The sequence below is a fragment of the Anguilla anguilla genome, chromosome 1, assembly GCF_013347855.1.
Source record: "Anguilla anguilla isolate fAngAng1 chromosome 1, fAngAng1.pri, whole genome shotgun sequence".
NCBI lineage: Eukaryota > Metazoa > Chordata > Actinopteri > Anguilliformes > Anguillidae > Anguilla > Anguilla anguilla.
Window position 1 is genome coordinate 1,122,789 of NC_049201.1, and position 15,403 is coordinate 1,138,191.

Consider the following 15,403-nt stretch of genomic DNA (forward strand, 5'->3'; position numbering starts at 1 on the left):
GGATCGCCTCAGAGTTTCTGAGTCAATGCCGCTCAGTCTCTCCAGCTGGAGACGTGGGCTGGGCGCAGATCGATGCCGGAAAACTGGGAACACCCGGAGTCTGTCCGTATCTGTCTCCTGAGTCAAATAGCTCTGATACCTAAGTCCAGGTAATTGATCTGCGGGCAATCTTAAATATTACCAATATTATTTTATAGGCTCGTATAGTTTAGCGCTTGGTTATTTTTCAGCTGGGAGTTGGTGGTTCAGTGGGAGTGGTTTTACTGTGGACAGACCCCAGGGTGGAACACAATCCGGCATTGCAGCAAACTGCTAACGCTGTGCGTCCTGGAGAAATAAGCATTCATCTTAATAAGGCCAACACAGGGGGACTAAAGTAAAGACGAAATCTCGTACTCTCTCTCTTTTTCTTTTGTTCATTCCCCAATCTCTCCTTCATCTTTTATTCATTCTGCTTACACGCTTTATTCACTTGCTCCCTTTCTTTTGTTCTCAGACTTTATGTCCCCCCTTTCTCTTTTCTTCTCTCTGGCTTCCTCCTCTCTTCTTCCTCTTCTCATCCTCTCTCTTTCTCCTCTCTCTCTCACTGTTGGAGCTGTCGTTTTCCCGCTCTCAGCTGTGAAAGGTAGCATATGGTGAGCAGGATCATACAGATGGTGGAGCAAGCAGTGTGAGAGATAGAGAGAGGGTGTGTGTGTGTGTGTGTGTGTGTGTGTATGAATGTCTGTGTGCTGTGTGTGAGTGTGGGTGAGTGTGTGCATCTGTGTGTGTGTGTATTAGAGAGGGTGTGTATGTATGAGTGGCTGTTATGTGACATTGCCACAGACTGAAGCTAAATGTTTTATGTTCTATCATAGTGGATTATATATAATACTATGTTCTGTTATATATTTTATGTTCTATTATAGCCTTAGAAAAAATAATCTGTGTACAGGAAAATGGGTCAATGAGATAAATGAGTCATTGTGAAACATGGGAAGGTGCGTCTGCGTCCAATACTGGGGTGCAGACCGGATCCATTTTACTGCTTAACCAGGCAAACTTTAAATAGGCGCTGGCCCCTTTAAGGAGGGGTTACCCTCCCAAAATGGCTGCCTGAGAGGAAGTGGGGTGCAGGAAGTGATGGAGGTAGGACAGGAGGAGGGGGAGTGGCAGATGGTGAATGTGTTTGGCATGGTGGAAAGTTTGTGGAGAAACTGGAGGGTTCTACACGGCATCCTGCTTGGATCAGATGTGTGGTGACATGTTAAGTTACGGCAGTTGGAAGGAAAAGACCCCGAGCACTTATTAATACAAAGGAATTGGCCGGGAAAGTACCAGGTAAGTTTCCAAGGCGGGTAAGTTCTTTCCTCTCTTCTCCAACGTCCACAAAAGGGTGTCCACTCTGTGGAAAGGTGCAGGTAAGGTACAGGTAAGCCTCATTTCCTTGAGGCTTAGCTGTACCTTACCACAGAGTGGACACCCTTTCGTGGACGTTGGACTTTGTTAGCGTACGGTGTTGGGTTGTATGTAGCGGGTGCACCTTGTAAAAAATACATTGTTTTCATGAGTATCTATGTACTGTGTTGGTGATTTGTTAAGCAGGGCCCTCACATGCTATGGTTTTATACACAGTGGCTCTCTGGATTTATATGTGTGCATGTGTGTGTTAGAGAGAGAGGGTGTGTATGTGTGTGTGTGTGTGTTAGAGATAGAGGGTGTGTGGGTTAGAGAGAGAGAGGGTGTGTATGTGTGTGTGTGTGTGTGTGTGTTAGAGAGAGAGGGTGTGTATGTGTGTGTGTGTTAGAGAGAGAGAGGGTGTGTATGTGTGTGTGTGGTAGAGAGTGAGGGTGTGTGTGTGTGTAGCTGTTACAGAGTGTGTGTATATGTATGTGTGTGTTTTTTTTGGTAATTTGGTAACTTTATTGTTAGCTGGTTTATACAGGATTTAGATCGAAAGGGAAGTTCTCAGCATTTACAGAGATACCCTTGAAAGACCCACATGTGTGTTCTGCGTTTTGAAAGTTTCATATTTGTGCTTTATTGTTTTATGTTGGGCTTTTTTTTTTTTGCTTGGCTGCGAAATGAATTGCCTGTCAGGTATAATAAAGATTTAGTTATGGATTGGCAGGCTGATTGCGTTTGCAGTACACGCAGGGAACTCACTGAAAAGTTGAAAGTGATCTTTTCAGAGCTGCAGGTTGTCTATTAACAGACTCTCTAAGGCTGGAGTCTCTCCCGCACGAAAGCGCTGACTGGCTGCATGTTCCCGCGGGCAGGTGGCTGATGGGAACGAACGCAGCGTCGATGGCGCACGCAGCCAATCACGACGGGCAGATTGATTTCCTTCGCTCACTCTGGCTGACCGCAGGCCCGCAGGTCTGCAGATGAAGATCAAGTGGCGGCCATTTTGCATAGAAATGATCTTTATTACCTCTATTATTACCGCTATTCTGTGAAATAATACGGTCTCTTCTCTCTGCTAAGGCCCTGTGTCTCTCTAAGGCCCTGTGTTTCTCTCTCTCTAAGGCCCTGTCTCTCTCAGGGAGAGCGCTGTGTGTCTCTCCGGGTGAGTGCTGTGTGTGTCTCAGGGTGAGCGCTGTGTGTCTCAGGGTGAGCGCTGTGTGTCTCAGGGTGAGCGCTGTGGCTCTCTCAGGGTAAGCGCTGTATGTCTCAGGGTAAGCGCTGTGGCTCTCTCAGGGTAAGCGCTGTGTGTCTCAGGGTGAGCGCTGTGTGTGTCTCAGGGTGAGCGCTGTGTCTCTCTCAGGGTGAGCGCTGTGTCTCTCTCAGGGTGAGCGCTGTGTGTCTCAGGGTGAGCGCTGTGGCTCTCTCAGGGTAAGCGCTGTGTGTCTCAGGGTGAGCGCTGTGTGTCTCAGGGTGAGCGCTGTGGCTCTCTCAGGGTAAGCGCTGTGTGTCTCAGGGTGAGCTGTGGCTGCAGTAGAGGTGAGCACTGTGGCTGCAGTAGAGGTGAGCGCTGTGTCTCAGGGAGAGCGCTGTGTGTCTCTCAGGGTGAGCGCTGTGTGTGTCTCAGGGACAGCGCTGTGGCTGCAGTAGAGGTGAGCTGTGGCTGCAGTAGAGGTGAGCTGTGGCTGCAGTAGAGGTGAGCGCTGTGGCTGCAGTAGAGGTGAGCGCTGTGTCTCAGGGTAAGCGCTGTGTGTGTCTCAGGGACAGCGCTGTGGCTGCAGTAGAGGTGAGCGCTGTGTGTCTCAGGTTGAGCGCTGTGGCTGCAGTAGAGGTGAGCGCTGTGTCTCAGGGTAAGCGCTGTGGCTGCAGTAGAGGTGAGCGCTGTGTGTCTCAGGTTGAGCGCTGTGGCTGCAGTAGAGGTGAGCGCTGTGTCTCAGGGTAAGCGCTGTGGCTGCAGTAGAGGTGAGCGCTGTGTGTCTCAGGGTGAGCGCTGTGGCTGCAGTAGAGGTGAGCGCTGTGGCTGCAGTAGAGGTGAGCGTTGTGTGTCTCAGGGTGAGCGCTGTGGCTGCAGCAGAGGTGAGCGCTGTGGCTGCAGTAGAGGTGAGCGCTGTGTCTCAGGGTAAGTGCTGTGGCTGCAGTAGAGGTGAGCGCTGTGTCTCAGGGTAAGCACTGTGGCTGCAGTAGAGGTGAGCTGTGGCTGCAGTAGAGGTGAGCGCTGTGTGTCTCAGGGTGAGCGCTGTGTCTCAGGGTGAGCGCTGTGGCTGCAGTAGAGGTGAGCGCTGTGGCTGCAGTAGAGGTGAGCGCTGTGGCTGCAGTAGAGGTGAGCGCTGTGTCTCAGGGTGAGCGCTGTGGCTGCAGTAGATGTGAGCGCTGTGGCTGCAGTAGAGGGGAGCGCTGTGGCTGCAGTAGAGGTGAGCGCTGTGGCTGCAGTAGAGGTGAGTGCTGTGGCTGCAGTAGAGGTGAGTGCTGTGGCTGCAGTAGAGGTGAGCGCTGTGGCTGCAGTAGAGGTGAGGCCTCCTGCAGCTCTGAGGCTCAGGCTCTCTGTGGCGGCGCAGCTCCTGGCTCGTTGCGCGGCTGATGGGTATTGATTAAAGAGCGGGTTTATTACGGTGTGAGTGCGGCTGGCGGTGCAGCCCCGGCGGACGTGGCGGTTAACCCCGGCCTGCACTTCCTGCTCTCGCGGTCGGGCGCTCGGTCGGGCGCCGGCGGTAAACGCGGAGGTGAAATGGGTTTGCTCCCAATAAAAGGAAAGACACATAACGGCTCCACCTTGTTTCGCCGAGGTGATCAATCTTCTTCCTTCCTGCCACTCTCCGCGCTCACAGCCATTTGGGGAGAAAAATCGCTGGCATCACGAGCAGCTGCCTGCAACTCCCTTCCCCCCGCACGCCCCCGTTTGGGGAAACAGCCTGTCAGGAGAGATGTTTGGGTTTGATATCTAGGAGGAGTTATAGTGGTCGTAGTGTATTTGGAGATCCAGTGGGATTTCCTGTATGACTGTAGTGTTACAGTATGTTGAGGGAACTGAACGTGGTACCTTAGAGGTTGCATGTTCGAATCACTGCTTCTGTACCCTTGAGCTGTGTAAATCTCCAGCGGTATAAATGAACGTGTGTGAATAAAGCTGGATAAGAGTGTCTGCTGATGTACAGGTGTGATGTAGACCTGTGAGTATCCGTGTGTGTGTGTACAGGTGTGATATAGACCTGTGAGTACCCGTGTGTGTGTACAGGTGTGATATAGAGCCTTATAGAGCTGTGTGTGTGTACAGGTGTGATATAGAGCCTTATAGAGCTGTGTGTGTGTACAGGTGTGATATAGAGCCTTATAGAGCTGTGTGTGTGTGTACAGGTGTGATATAGAGCCTTATAGAGCTGTGTGTTCACAGTGTTTGTATATCCCTGCACAGCTGCACAGAGGTTGCTTTAGTCTGCAGTAAATGTCAGAGGCCCAGGAGGCTCTGGCTCTGCCAGACACACAGCGTTTATGTCCTAATCTGCCCAAATGGCTGCTCCCCTGGGACCTGCTGCTGGGGGGCGCTACGCCTGGGGCGGGGGGGCAGTACCAGCTGTGCAATAACGGAGCAATAATGGAGTGGGAGTGGGGTGGAGGGGTGGGGTGGGGGGGGGGGGGGGGGCTGGGGGAAGGAATAATCAAACACACACAAACACACATACACTCTCTCACACAAGTACACACACACAATATCTGAGACCTGCACACACACCCTAGCCCTCTCTCTGTAATGTCACATTACCAATCTTAATGAGGAGTATTACAGGAGTGTGTTTGGAGCGTCATGGTAACTGGGCTTGGCCAATCGTGTGCTCCGCTCTCTCTGACTGGTTTTCAAGGGCCTTTCACAGAGCCAGGCTAGTGTGGGTTGGCAGAGAGGATTGTGGGATTGCGGAGAAGTGGGGGTAAGGCATTCTGTGGGTTAGCAGAGAGGATTGTGGGATTGAGGAGAAGTGGTGGTAAGGCATTCTGTGGGTTGGCAGAGAGGATTGTGGGATTGAGGAGAAGTGGCAGTAAGGCATTCTGGGTAACGGTGCGATGACCCACTTTGGGCTGTGTCTTTCAGCCCCTGACTCTGCCCCATTTTTTCAGAAAGTTTCTTTTCTTCAAATATCTGACGACCAGGAGCTGAACAGGTCCTGGTCCAAGTGGGGTAGCCTGCTTTTGGGGTGTCCAGAATGCCTGGGGACACGGGTCAGGGGAAAATGGCCTTCTGGGTAACTGGCGCAGTCCGAGCCGGCAGACATACTGGGCTGCCAGCTCGGCTCAGCAGGCGTTTGTTTGGGGGCTCGTGCCTGGGGGTGTGGCATGGGGTATTTCCACTTCCTGTGAGCCTGAAGCTCAGCCCCACAAGTGAAGATGGTGTTCCATGTTGTCTGAAACTCAGGCGCCCCCCCCCCCCCCCCCCCCCCCCCCCCCCCCGCAGTGAAGATGCTGTTCTATGCTGCCTAACGCCCCAGCAGAGGAGCAGCACTGCTTCACCTGCTCCTGCAGTATCAGCCTGATAATGACCTCCTCACACAGACAGAGACTAATGGGAGCTGGCTGCTTATCTTACAGCAGGGGGTACAGCCAGAGGGGAGGGGAGGAGAGGGGAGAGGAGGAGAAGAGAAGGGGAGAAGAGAAGGGGAGAAGGGGCGGGGAGGGGGAAGAGTGGAGCACTCTCACAATGGCTGTGTTCTACCTGGCCCCACCTCTGCCCCGCCCTGAACATGCCCCACCCTGCCCCACCCTGAACATGCCCCACCCTGAACATGCCCTGGTGAAAATGTCAGAGTGAAGGACACTCCTGGAGGAGTCACAAGGCTCAGACATACGGTATCCATGGTGAGAAGGGGAGGGGGAGGAGGGGGGCGGGTGTAGGACCGAGAAATAATGAAAGCAATAAAAAAAAGTAAAAATCGATCGTGGTACTCACTTCAAACTTAATCCTTCCTGCCGTCCCGTAAAAGCATGACTTTTAAACACCCCCCCCCCCCCGCCCCCCCCAGTAATGATATCTCTGCACCTTCAATCAGATGCTGAGCACTGGAGAATTCATTCAGGCGAGTAATCCCTTTTTTCCTGAGCACGGCGCTCGTTCTCGGACACGTCCGCATGCAGACCCCGCGCTCCGCTCCGCTGCCTGTCTCAGAGCCCTACCTGTACGCACAGGTCCACGGCGGAAATCAGACACGGGCCAGATCCCCAGCCGTGTTTTTAAAACGGGCGGGAGCATGCTCCATCAGGCCCCGGGATTTCAGTTCTAATGAAACTTGTGTTTGGTAAGATGGGCGAGCTCCGCTGAACACGCTGTATGTTAGCTCTCTGAACACGCTGTATGTTAGCGCCCTGAACACGCTGTATGTTAGCGCCCTGAACACGCTGTATGTTAGCGCTCTGAACACGCTCTATGTTAGCGCCCTGAACACGCTGTATGTTAGCGCCCTGAACACGCTGTATGTTAGCGCCCTGAACACGCTGTATGTTAGCGCCCTGAACACGCTGTATGTTAGCGCTCTGAACACGCTCTATGTTAGCACCCTGAACACGCTGTATGTTAGCATGTTAGCTCCCTGAACACGCTGTATGTTAACATGTTAGCCCCCTGAACACGCTGTATGTTAGCACTCTGAACACGCTGTATGTTAGCGCTCTGAACATGCTGTATGTTAGCGCCCTGAACACGCTGTATGTTAGCGCTCTGAACACGCTGTATGTTAGCGCTCTGAACATGCTGTATGTTAGCGCACTGAACACGCTGTATGTTAGCTCCCTGAACACGCTGTATGTTAGCATGTTAGCACCCTGAACATGCTGTATGTTAGCGCCCTGAACACGCTGTATGTTAGCGCCCTGAACACGCTGTATGTTAGCGCCTTGAACACGCTGTATGTTAGCGCTCTGAACACGCTGTATGTTAGCGCTCTGAACACGCTGTATGTTAGCGCTCTGAACATGCTGTATGTTAGCGCTCTGAACATGCTGTATGTTAGCGCTCTGAACATGCTGTACGTTAGCGCTCTGAACATGCTGTATGTTAGCGCTCTGAACATGCTGTACGTTAGCGCTCTGAACATGCTGTATGTTAGCGCTCTGAACATGCTGTACGTTAGCGCCCTGAACACGCTGTATGTTAGCGCCCTGAACACGCCGTATGTTAGCGGGATGTTAGCGGAATGTGGGATGCATGAATTGAAGAGTCTAACGGCTCCTTTCCCGCACAGCTTCCACACCATTAAAAGCCACCATTCCTGCTTCCACACTCTCTCTGTCTCCCGCTTTCCTTACGGGAAGCTGATTAGGCTACATCACGCTACACGGGCTGCAGTAGCAGCGCACGGGCGTACAGAAAAACCTGCCTTTCAGCGCAGAGCCGGAGAGGAGCTTCAGAGCTACGGCGCATTAGCATATTAATATCGCACCAGTCAGCGTCGGCAGCTGCCAGCTCCCCGAACCATTTGTCTTATTAGCATCTGCCAGGCGTAGCGCTGTTGGGCGCGGGGACGCCGAGATTTATCCTCCGCTCTCCAGCAAAGCGTCGCGTGTTGCTCTCTTTTTAACGGCCTAATTGCCGTCTGATAAATGTTGTCCTTAACTGCCAGGCCGCGCGGCGGCATTCCTCCCGTAATTATAACGGATGAAACGCTGCGTCTGCCGCGGCCTCCCGGTGCCGGTGTGCTCCGCGATCGGGGACCGGGCTGACCTTTCACGGAGGCTGCCGGCTGCTGCGCATCCCAGAATGCACTGCTGCTCCCGGGCGCTCTGTGGATTCACGAGGCCACGCCAGACTCTCAGCGCCGCACATTTTAGCGAACGCTCTGCCCCCCCCCACCCCCCACCCTGTGCAAGCCCAAGCGTTCATATTCGCTGCATCTTCTGAAAGTTAATTAAGGGGTGGGATCTATGAAAGTAATATGCCACTGGACATTTTGCACTGTAATGTAGGATGGGAAACTTTACCTGCCAGTAGTGTCCTGTAGTTCAGATGCAGAGGTGGTAAGACATTGGGAAGGATGATGTGCTCACAGGGTCTGAGTATGTGCTTTGTCTGAAGGCTGTGTGTTTATCAGGTGTTTTAGTGTTATGCTATAACATTAGCCTCCCCCTCATCCCATCCTTCCCAGATAAAATAAACCCTCCTCTAATCAATTCATAACTATATAAACAGATAATTTGGAATTGCAGTACAGGATAGTAGACAAAACTTTATATCGCACAAGCCCTTTAAAATGGATTGACCAATTTTATGATTTTTATGATACCAGAGGGATCGCACTTTTATTGGCTAACAACAGGAAACCGTATTGATTTCAAATTAATTGAGGCATTGCCAGTACAAGAAAAGAGAAGCAGAAATGATTGACCAGTGGAAGGGACTGGTAAAATCCCAGTGTCTGACTGTTAGCGAATAAAACAGTAGTAAGAGTAGTAAGGGCAATAAATCTCCATCTCTCTCAACTGAGAATAAATACAAAATAGAAGCATGTTTCATTACCCCCACTCAACAGTAAATAATTAAATAATAATCACTGTAAACAGCCAGCAGCATAATCAGAACAACACAATATCTTTCTTATTCCTTATTCCTGAATGTATTTAGTACAAGTGACAGCAGTAATCCAAATTTTTAATCCAGACTAATGCTTACAATTTCATCATCTCTAAATAAATTATCTTTCTGATGTGAATTAAACTGGCAGGCCTCAGGGAGCCATCTGGTCCAGGTTAGGGTTGGGGTTAGTTCAGGATGAGGATATCAGCAGTGCAAGGTCAGGATGAGGATATCAGCTCTGCAAAGTCAGGATGAGGATATCAGCAGTGCAAGGTCAGGATGAGGATATCAGCAGTGCAAGGTCAGGATGAGGATATCAGCTCTGCAAAGTCAGGATGAGGATATCAGCAGTGCAAGGTCAGGATGTGGATATCAGCAGTGCAAGGTCAGGATAAGGATATCAGCAGTGCAAGGTCAGGATGAGGATATCAGCAGTGCAAGGTCAGGATAAGGATATCAAAGTCAGGATGAGGATACCAGCACTGCAAGGTCAGGATGAGGATATCAGCACTGCAAGGTCAGAATGAGGATATCGGCACTGCAAGGTCAGGATGTGGATATCAGCTCTGCAAGGTCAGGATGAGGATATCAAAGTCAGGATGAGGATATCAGCACTGCAAGGTCAGGATGAGGATATCAGCACTGCAAGGTCAGGATGAGGATATCAGCACTGCAAGGTCAGGATGAGGATATCAAGGTCAGGATGAGGATATCAAAGTCAGGATGAGGATATCAGCAGTGCAAGGTCAGGATGAGGATATCAAAGTCAGGATGAGGATATCAGCACTGCAAGGTCAGGATGAGGATATCAGCACTGCAAGGTCAGGATGAGGATATCAGCTCTGCAAGGTCAGGATGAGGATATCAGCTCTGCAAGGTCAGGATGAGGATATCAAAGTCAGGATGAGGATATCAGCACTGCAAGGTCAGGATGGAGATATCAAAGTCAGGATGTGGATATCAGCACTGCAAGGTCAGGATGTGGATATTAGCTCTGCAAGGTCAGGATGAGGATATCAGTCTGTTGCCTGTCTTTTTTGTGACTTAAAAATAGCGTTCTAGTGAGATCCAGGAAAGCATTTGCCCCTAGCATTTTGGGAATGTCCTGGAAACAAAACATTATAAGCAGGGACAATAAATACATTATAGTCCAATGCTTGCACCACCAATTCCCATCAGGCAGATGTATTATTAGAATTTTTCCTGTGGTTGTGTTTTGTTAAATAAAGGAAAGGGTGAAATAAAGCATTCACATTTTTGTTGTCTGACACCAGAGAACAGAAGCACTGACGAATCGGTGAACCCAGTGTTCAATACTGCATGTACAATACATCATGTACAGAATATCATGAAATATTAAATATTACAGCAGGTTGGGTGGCTTTGGGCTGTTGAGTACGCTGCAATATTCTCTCCGCTTCACAGTTTCACCATCCAAAATGCCCAGTCGCGCTCAAAGAGACAGGAGCAGCCTTGTACTTCACAACACGAACATCGACCACAAGCCTCCCTACAGGCAGCATCACAGCATTGTTTATCTTCCAGACGCTCTCCTGAAAACCCTTCTTATCCGGAGGCTTTCTCAATCCCACACTGCACTGCTCTCTTGGAATATTCACATTCATTAAAAAGTCAAGACATAATTAAATCAGTCAAAAATCAGTATGTACTCAGATCCAAGAGAGATACAGAACAGAAAGAGAAAAGAGTGATAGGGAGGAGGAGAGTGATTGAGAGAGAGAGAGAGAGAGAAGGAGGGGTGTTGGTCTTTGTAAAGTGTATATCAGAGAGGTTTCATCAGTCGCTGGTGGAGACTGGCAGGAACACCAATAAGCGTATTGATCAGGTTCTCTGCGGTCTTTGTGGTGATGATTTTATTGAGAGAGAGTGTTCAATAACACTCTGCCCTTTATGGATTATTTCTGCTCTCAACAGTATCCAGCCACATCGACGGTTTTTTATGAAATTAATGTAAATTATGTTTTATGTGCTTCATAAAGTGTAAATTCTATGACTGATCCAAAGCCTGACACCAAGCCCTGTAAGACAGGGGAGATTTTTATGAGTTCCTAAAACCCTTCACCCACCAAACTCTTCAACAAACTTTCTGATTGTAAATTTTGGCACCATGTCTCAATAGTCCTCAGTCCTAAGCCTTGTACTGCTTAGATACATTGTGCAATTAATTCCTTTTATATATTCATATTGCTTTTATATATTCATATTGCGTCACTGTTGTGTGAGAGCATGTATGTGCTGAGCTATTTGTTGGTTATGTCGAGGGGTGACATTAATAAATTAAACTCACTGACTTGCATACTTACGCGATTGTAGCTGGCGCTCACAGACCTGGCTGAGATCATAGTTCGTTCCCACGGTAACTCAACACACATTATTCAAACCCAGCACGCTCCCGTAGGGCTGGGAAAGTAACCGAGGACATTAGCAGTTTGACACTGATATTTGCGTTGATTTGTAACGCCTGCAGTCTCATGCCAGTGGGTAATTTCCCAGGATGCATTGCCCGCCACTGATGTGTGCTGCCATGGAATTAGCAATCCGCCAAATCCCGCGTAGGCGGAGAATAATAAGCTCAACAAATGAAATACACTTTTAAACGGTTCAGTTGTCAGTGTATATGTGTATAGTATATTGAATCAGCTCTTCCCAATATCACATTCCACGCTTTGATTGCGTTTGCATTCAAATAGTAATCACATTTCACTGTTTACAAACACGGCGAGGGCACTGTTTTCATTTCTGCGGTGTTATTTCACATTATTCTCCCGGGGCCTGTAGCAACAAGAGGTAATTACTCATCCTGACTCATTAAAGTCCACTCCGGGCCCGGATATCTCCTGTTCCGCGCGATTCGGAGTTATTATATTAGCAGGGTACGGTCGTCAAGATAAAGCCCGCATTAATGTTACTGAACAGGGCGTCTGCTGTTGATGGTTGCAGGATAATGCTGCATGAGCTCCAGGTTATTTCGTGACTGAAGTGACTTCTGCATCACCAAAAAAAAAAAAGAAAAGAAATTCAAGAAAAAAATACAATTAACTAAACTAATTTTAAATTGTATATTTGAACTAGTAATAGTATTAAAACTTTGACTGAAACTTCCATTAAAATAGAACTAGTCGAGTAATAACATTTTTCAACATTAATTAAAATAAAATTGAATAGTCCCTCCATTATCTGCACATAAAAACCCCCCCAAATAATTATTTGTTGAAACAACAAATTTGTTGACACTGCTCCCCAGAATCCGGGCATGCACTGGCGTGTTGGGTAGACCGTAGTTTTCGATGACACTGAGCTTAAAAGGGTCTGTGGATGTCCCTGAGTAACCTCGTCATTATACTGGGAAAGAGACGTTGCTGTCGAGGTTTCAAGCTTTGAGCACCACAGATGTTGGCCCCGCTGAGGACTGCTGTGTCAGCGGATATCTACAAAACCCATCAAATCTCAGCGAAGCTGTCTGGACGGATAGGCAGCACTCTGGGTAAGTGGAAATATGGCTTTATTTGATTTTTTAAGTTACCAAGAGCTAATGAGATGTGTGCATCAGTACGATCAGTGCTGCATGTGTGGATGCAGGCATTCAAACACACACATACACACAGACTCACATACACACACACACACGCACACATGCGCACACGCACACACACACACATGCACAGTGTGGTTAGTATCTATATTGATGGCTCAGTTAGCATCACTTGTATGTTTAGTATGTTTACCACGCACACATACGCTCATCTGCATATCAACGAGAATACGCTGCCTGTTACTGGTGAGACTAACGAATGTGGTTGTTCTTCCCTTCCAGAACAAAGCCATGGCTGAACTGCCTTACGCACTTTAATGCTGCATTCAGCCTTTGTGTGAACGGGCCCAGAAAGTGGAGCCAGACACAGAGTTTTGCTGCTACAGCATCTCTGCTAGGACACACGACTGTGAGGCCTGTAAACAAGCGGCAGCCATTACACGAGCCGTCTTCCTCCGCGCGGTCTTCTGCAGGAAGGCGAATTACAGTGTGATAACAGAGCTGTGCGGTAGATAAGGGTTTCAGCCCAACAGCGTGTTTTATAGAGGACACGCTGAAGCCTTTTAAATGCCTGTTGCAATGAATGCCTGGATTGCAATCTACATGCTTCCCCCGAACATCGATTTACAATTGTGTCTTTTTCTCTTCAGAAGCACCGCTCAGCAAAGTCATTTCGGTGATGGCTGCCTTCACTGAATTTAAACCTGTGGGATTTACATGCAATATTACCAGCATATAAACCAGCTCTATGCCATGTTATAAACCAGCTCTATGTCATCTCATAAACCAGCTCTATGCCATGTTATAAACCAGCTCTATGCCATGTTATAAAGCAGCTCTATGCCGTGTTATAAAGCAGCTCTATGTCATGTTATAAAGCAGCTCTATGCCATGTTCTAAACCAGCTCTATGTCATGTTATAAACCAGCTCTATGCCACTTTCTAAATCAGCTCTTTGCCATGTTCTGAACCAGCTATATGCCATGTTCTAAACCAGCTCTATGCCATGTTCTAAACCAGCTCTATGTCATGTTCTAAACCAGCTCTATGTCATGTTCTAAACCAGCTCTATGTCATGTTATAAACCAGCTCTTTGCCATGTTCTAAACCAGCTCTATGCCATGTTCTAAACCAGCTCTATGCCATGTTCTAAACCAGCTCTATGCCATGTTCTAAACCAGCTCTATGCCATGTTATAAAGCAGCTCTATGTCATGTTCTAAACCAGCTCTATGCCATGTTATAAAGCAGTTCTATGCTGTGTTATAAACCAGCTCTGTCATCTCATAAACCAGCTCTATGCCATGTTATAAACCAGTTCTATGCCATGTTATAAACCAGCTCTATGCCATATTCTAAAGCAGCTCTATGTCTTGTTATAAAGTTGCTCAATACTCTCTGAAATGCAGCTGCATGACTTCACTTTATGCTATATATGAGTATTATTAAAAATCATCTCCATTTTTCAGTTTGAAATATGATCATGAATAGAATAGTAGTTAATTTAAAACAGCATGTGAGTAGAGTCTGTGTAATGTGATATAATAATAAGCTAGTCTTGGAAATTTCCCTGGAAGTGATATTTTTGTGGTGATTTGCACTTTTTATGATAGTTATATCTGTAAATATGCAGATGCTAAACTTTATGACCATTTTAGGAAGCAGAACACTGGCGTCGGGTGGTCACGGGCGTCCTGAGAACAGGCGTGAGCGGCAGAACAAACACCTGTGTTTGATTTAATCGCTCGCTCTGTGTCTCTCTCCCCGGCCTGCGGGAGCACCCTGTGATCCCGCAGCGATGACACGCGCTCGCGTGGCTGCCACGCATCACGCTGAATTTACCCGCGCGTATTTCACCCCCCCCGCCCCCCGGGGACGTTTTTACAGCTCTTAGAGGCGCTGCGAGCCGCGCGCCTGCATAATGAAGCCCTCTGTTTGCTGTAAAGTTGTGCGCTCTGCTCCGTGGGGGTCATTAAGCAGGCAGCGGCAGTAAAAGAGCACGCGCTGCGCGCCCGGTGCCGAATTAAAATGCAAATGGGGCCTAATAGGCGAGCCCAGCTCTCCATAGGCCGATATAACATTACCCAAACAGGTAATACGCACCGCGCGTCTGGCACCGCTCCATACCAACACGCCCAGCCCCCCACCCAGGGGGACGGCCAGGCTATAAGATCCAGATGATAGCACTCGTATTTGCATGGCCTAGACCGCTTTGTGCTAATGTTTGTGTGTGCGTGTGTGCCTGGGTGAGTGTGTGTGTGTGCGTGTGTGCCTGGGTGAGTGTGTGTGTGTGTGTGTGTGCCTGCCTGTGTGTGTGCCTGGGTGAGTGTGTGTGTGTGCGTGTGTGCCTGGGTGAGTGTGTGTGTGTGCGTGTGTGCCTGGGTGTGAGTGTGTGTGTGTGCCTGTGTGCCTGGGTGTGTCAGTGCCTGGGTGTGTGTGCATGTGTGTGCCTGGGTGAGTGTATGCCTGGGTGAGTGTGTGCCTGGGTGTGTGTGTGTGTGTATGTGTGTGTGTGTGTATCAGTGCCTGGGTGTATGTGTGTGTGCGTGTGTCAGCGAGCCTGTGTGTCCCCGTATTTGTGTGTGTTTGTGTGTGTGTGTGTGTGTGTGTGGGGGTGAGGGGGTGGGGGGGTGTGCAATATAACTGCAGCACAAACACACTCCACACTACATTTCCTGACTCATGAAATTTGCACTTAGTGGCTGAAATGGATGCTGGATGTTTAGTTGCACCCCTCAGCTTCTGCAGGGGCAGAGAACACAGAAAGGGGTTTGCAGGTGACACTAGGCTGTACATGGGTTTAGGGTTTGATGCCATGCTCTTGATAAAGGTATAGATTCTTTCCAATCATCTATCTTAAAATAGATGAAGTTTCAAACCACACCACCTTCATACTCTCTACGCTAACTGCCATACACC

General features: G+C 48.8%; 1 long non-coding RNA gene across 1 annotated transcript in view; it reads left to right on the top strand.

The window, feature by feature from the left end:
* The first annotated feature begins 728 nt into the window (after positions 1-728).
* Positions 729-15,403, top strand: part of LOC118224930 — a 19,751-nt gene continuing 5,076 nt past the window's right edge. Inside the window, exon 1 of the long non-coding RNA XR_004764727.1 lies at positions 729-1,320. This is a non-coding gene — a long non-coding RNA (uncharacterized LOC118224930). The remainder of the gene's footprint in view (positions 1,321-15,403) is intronic.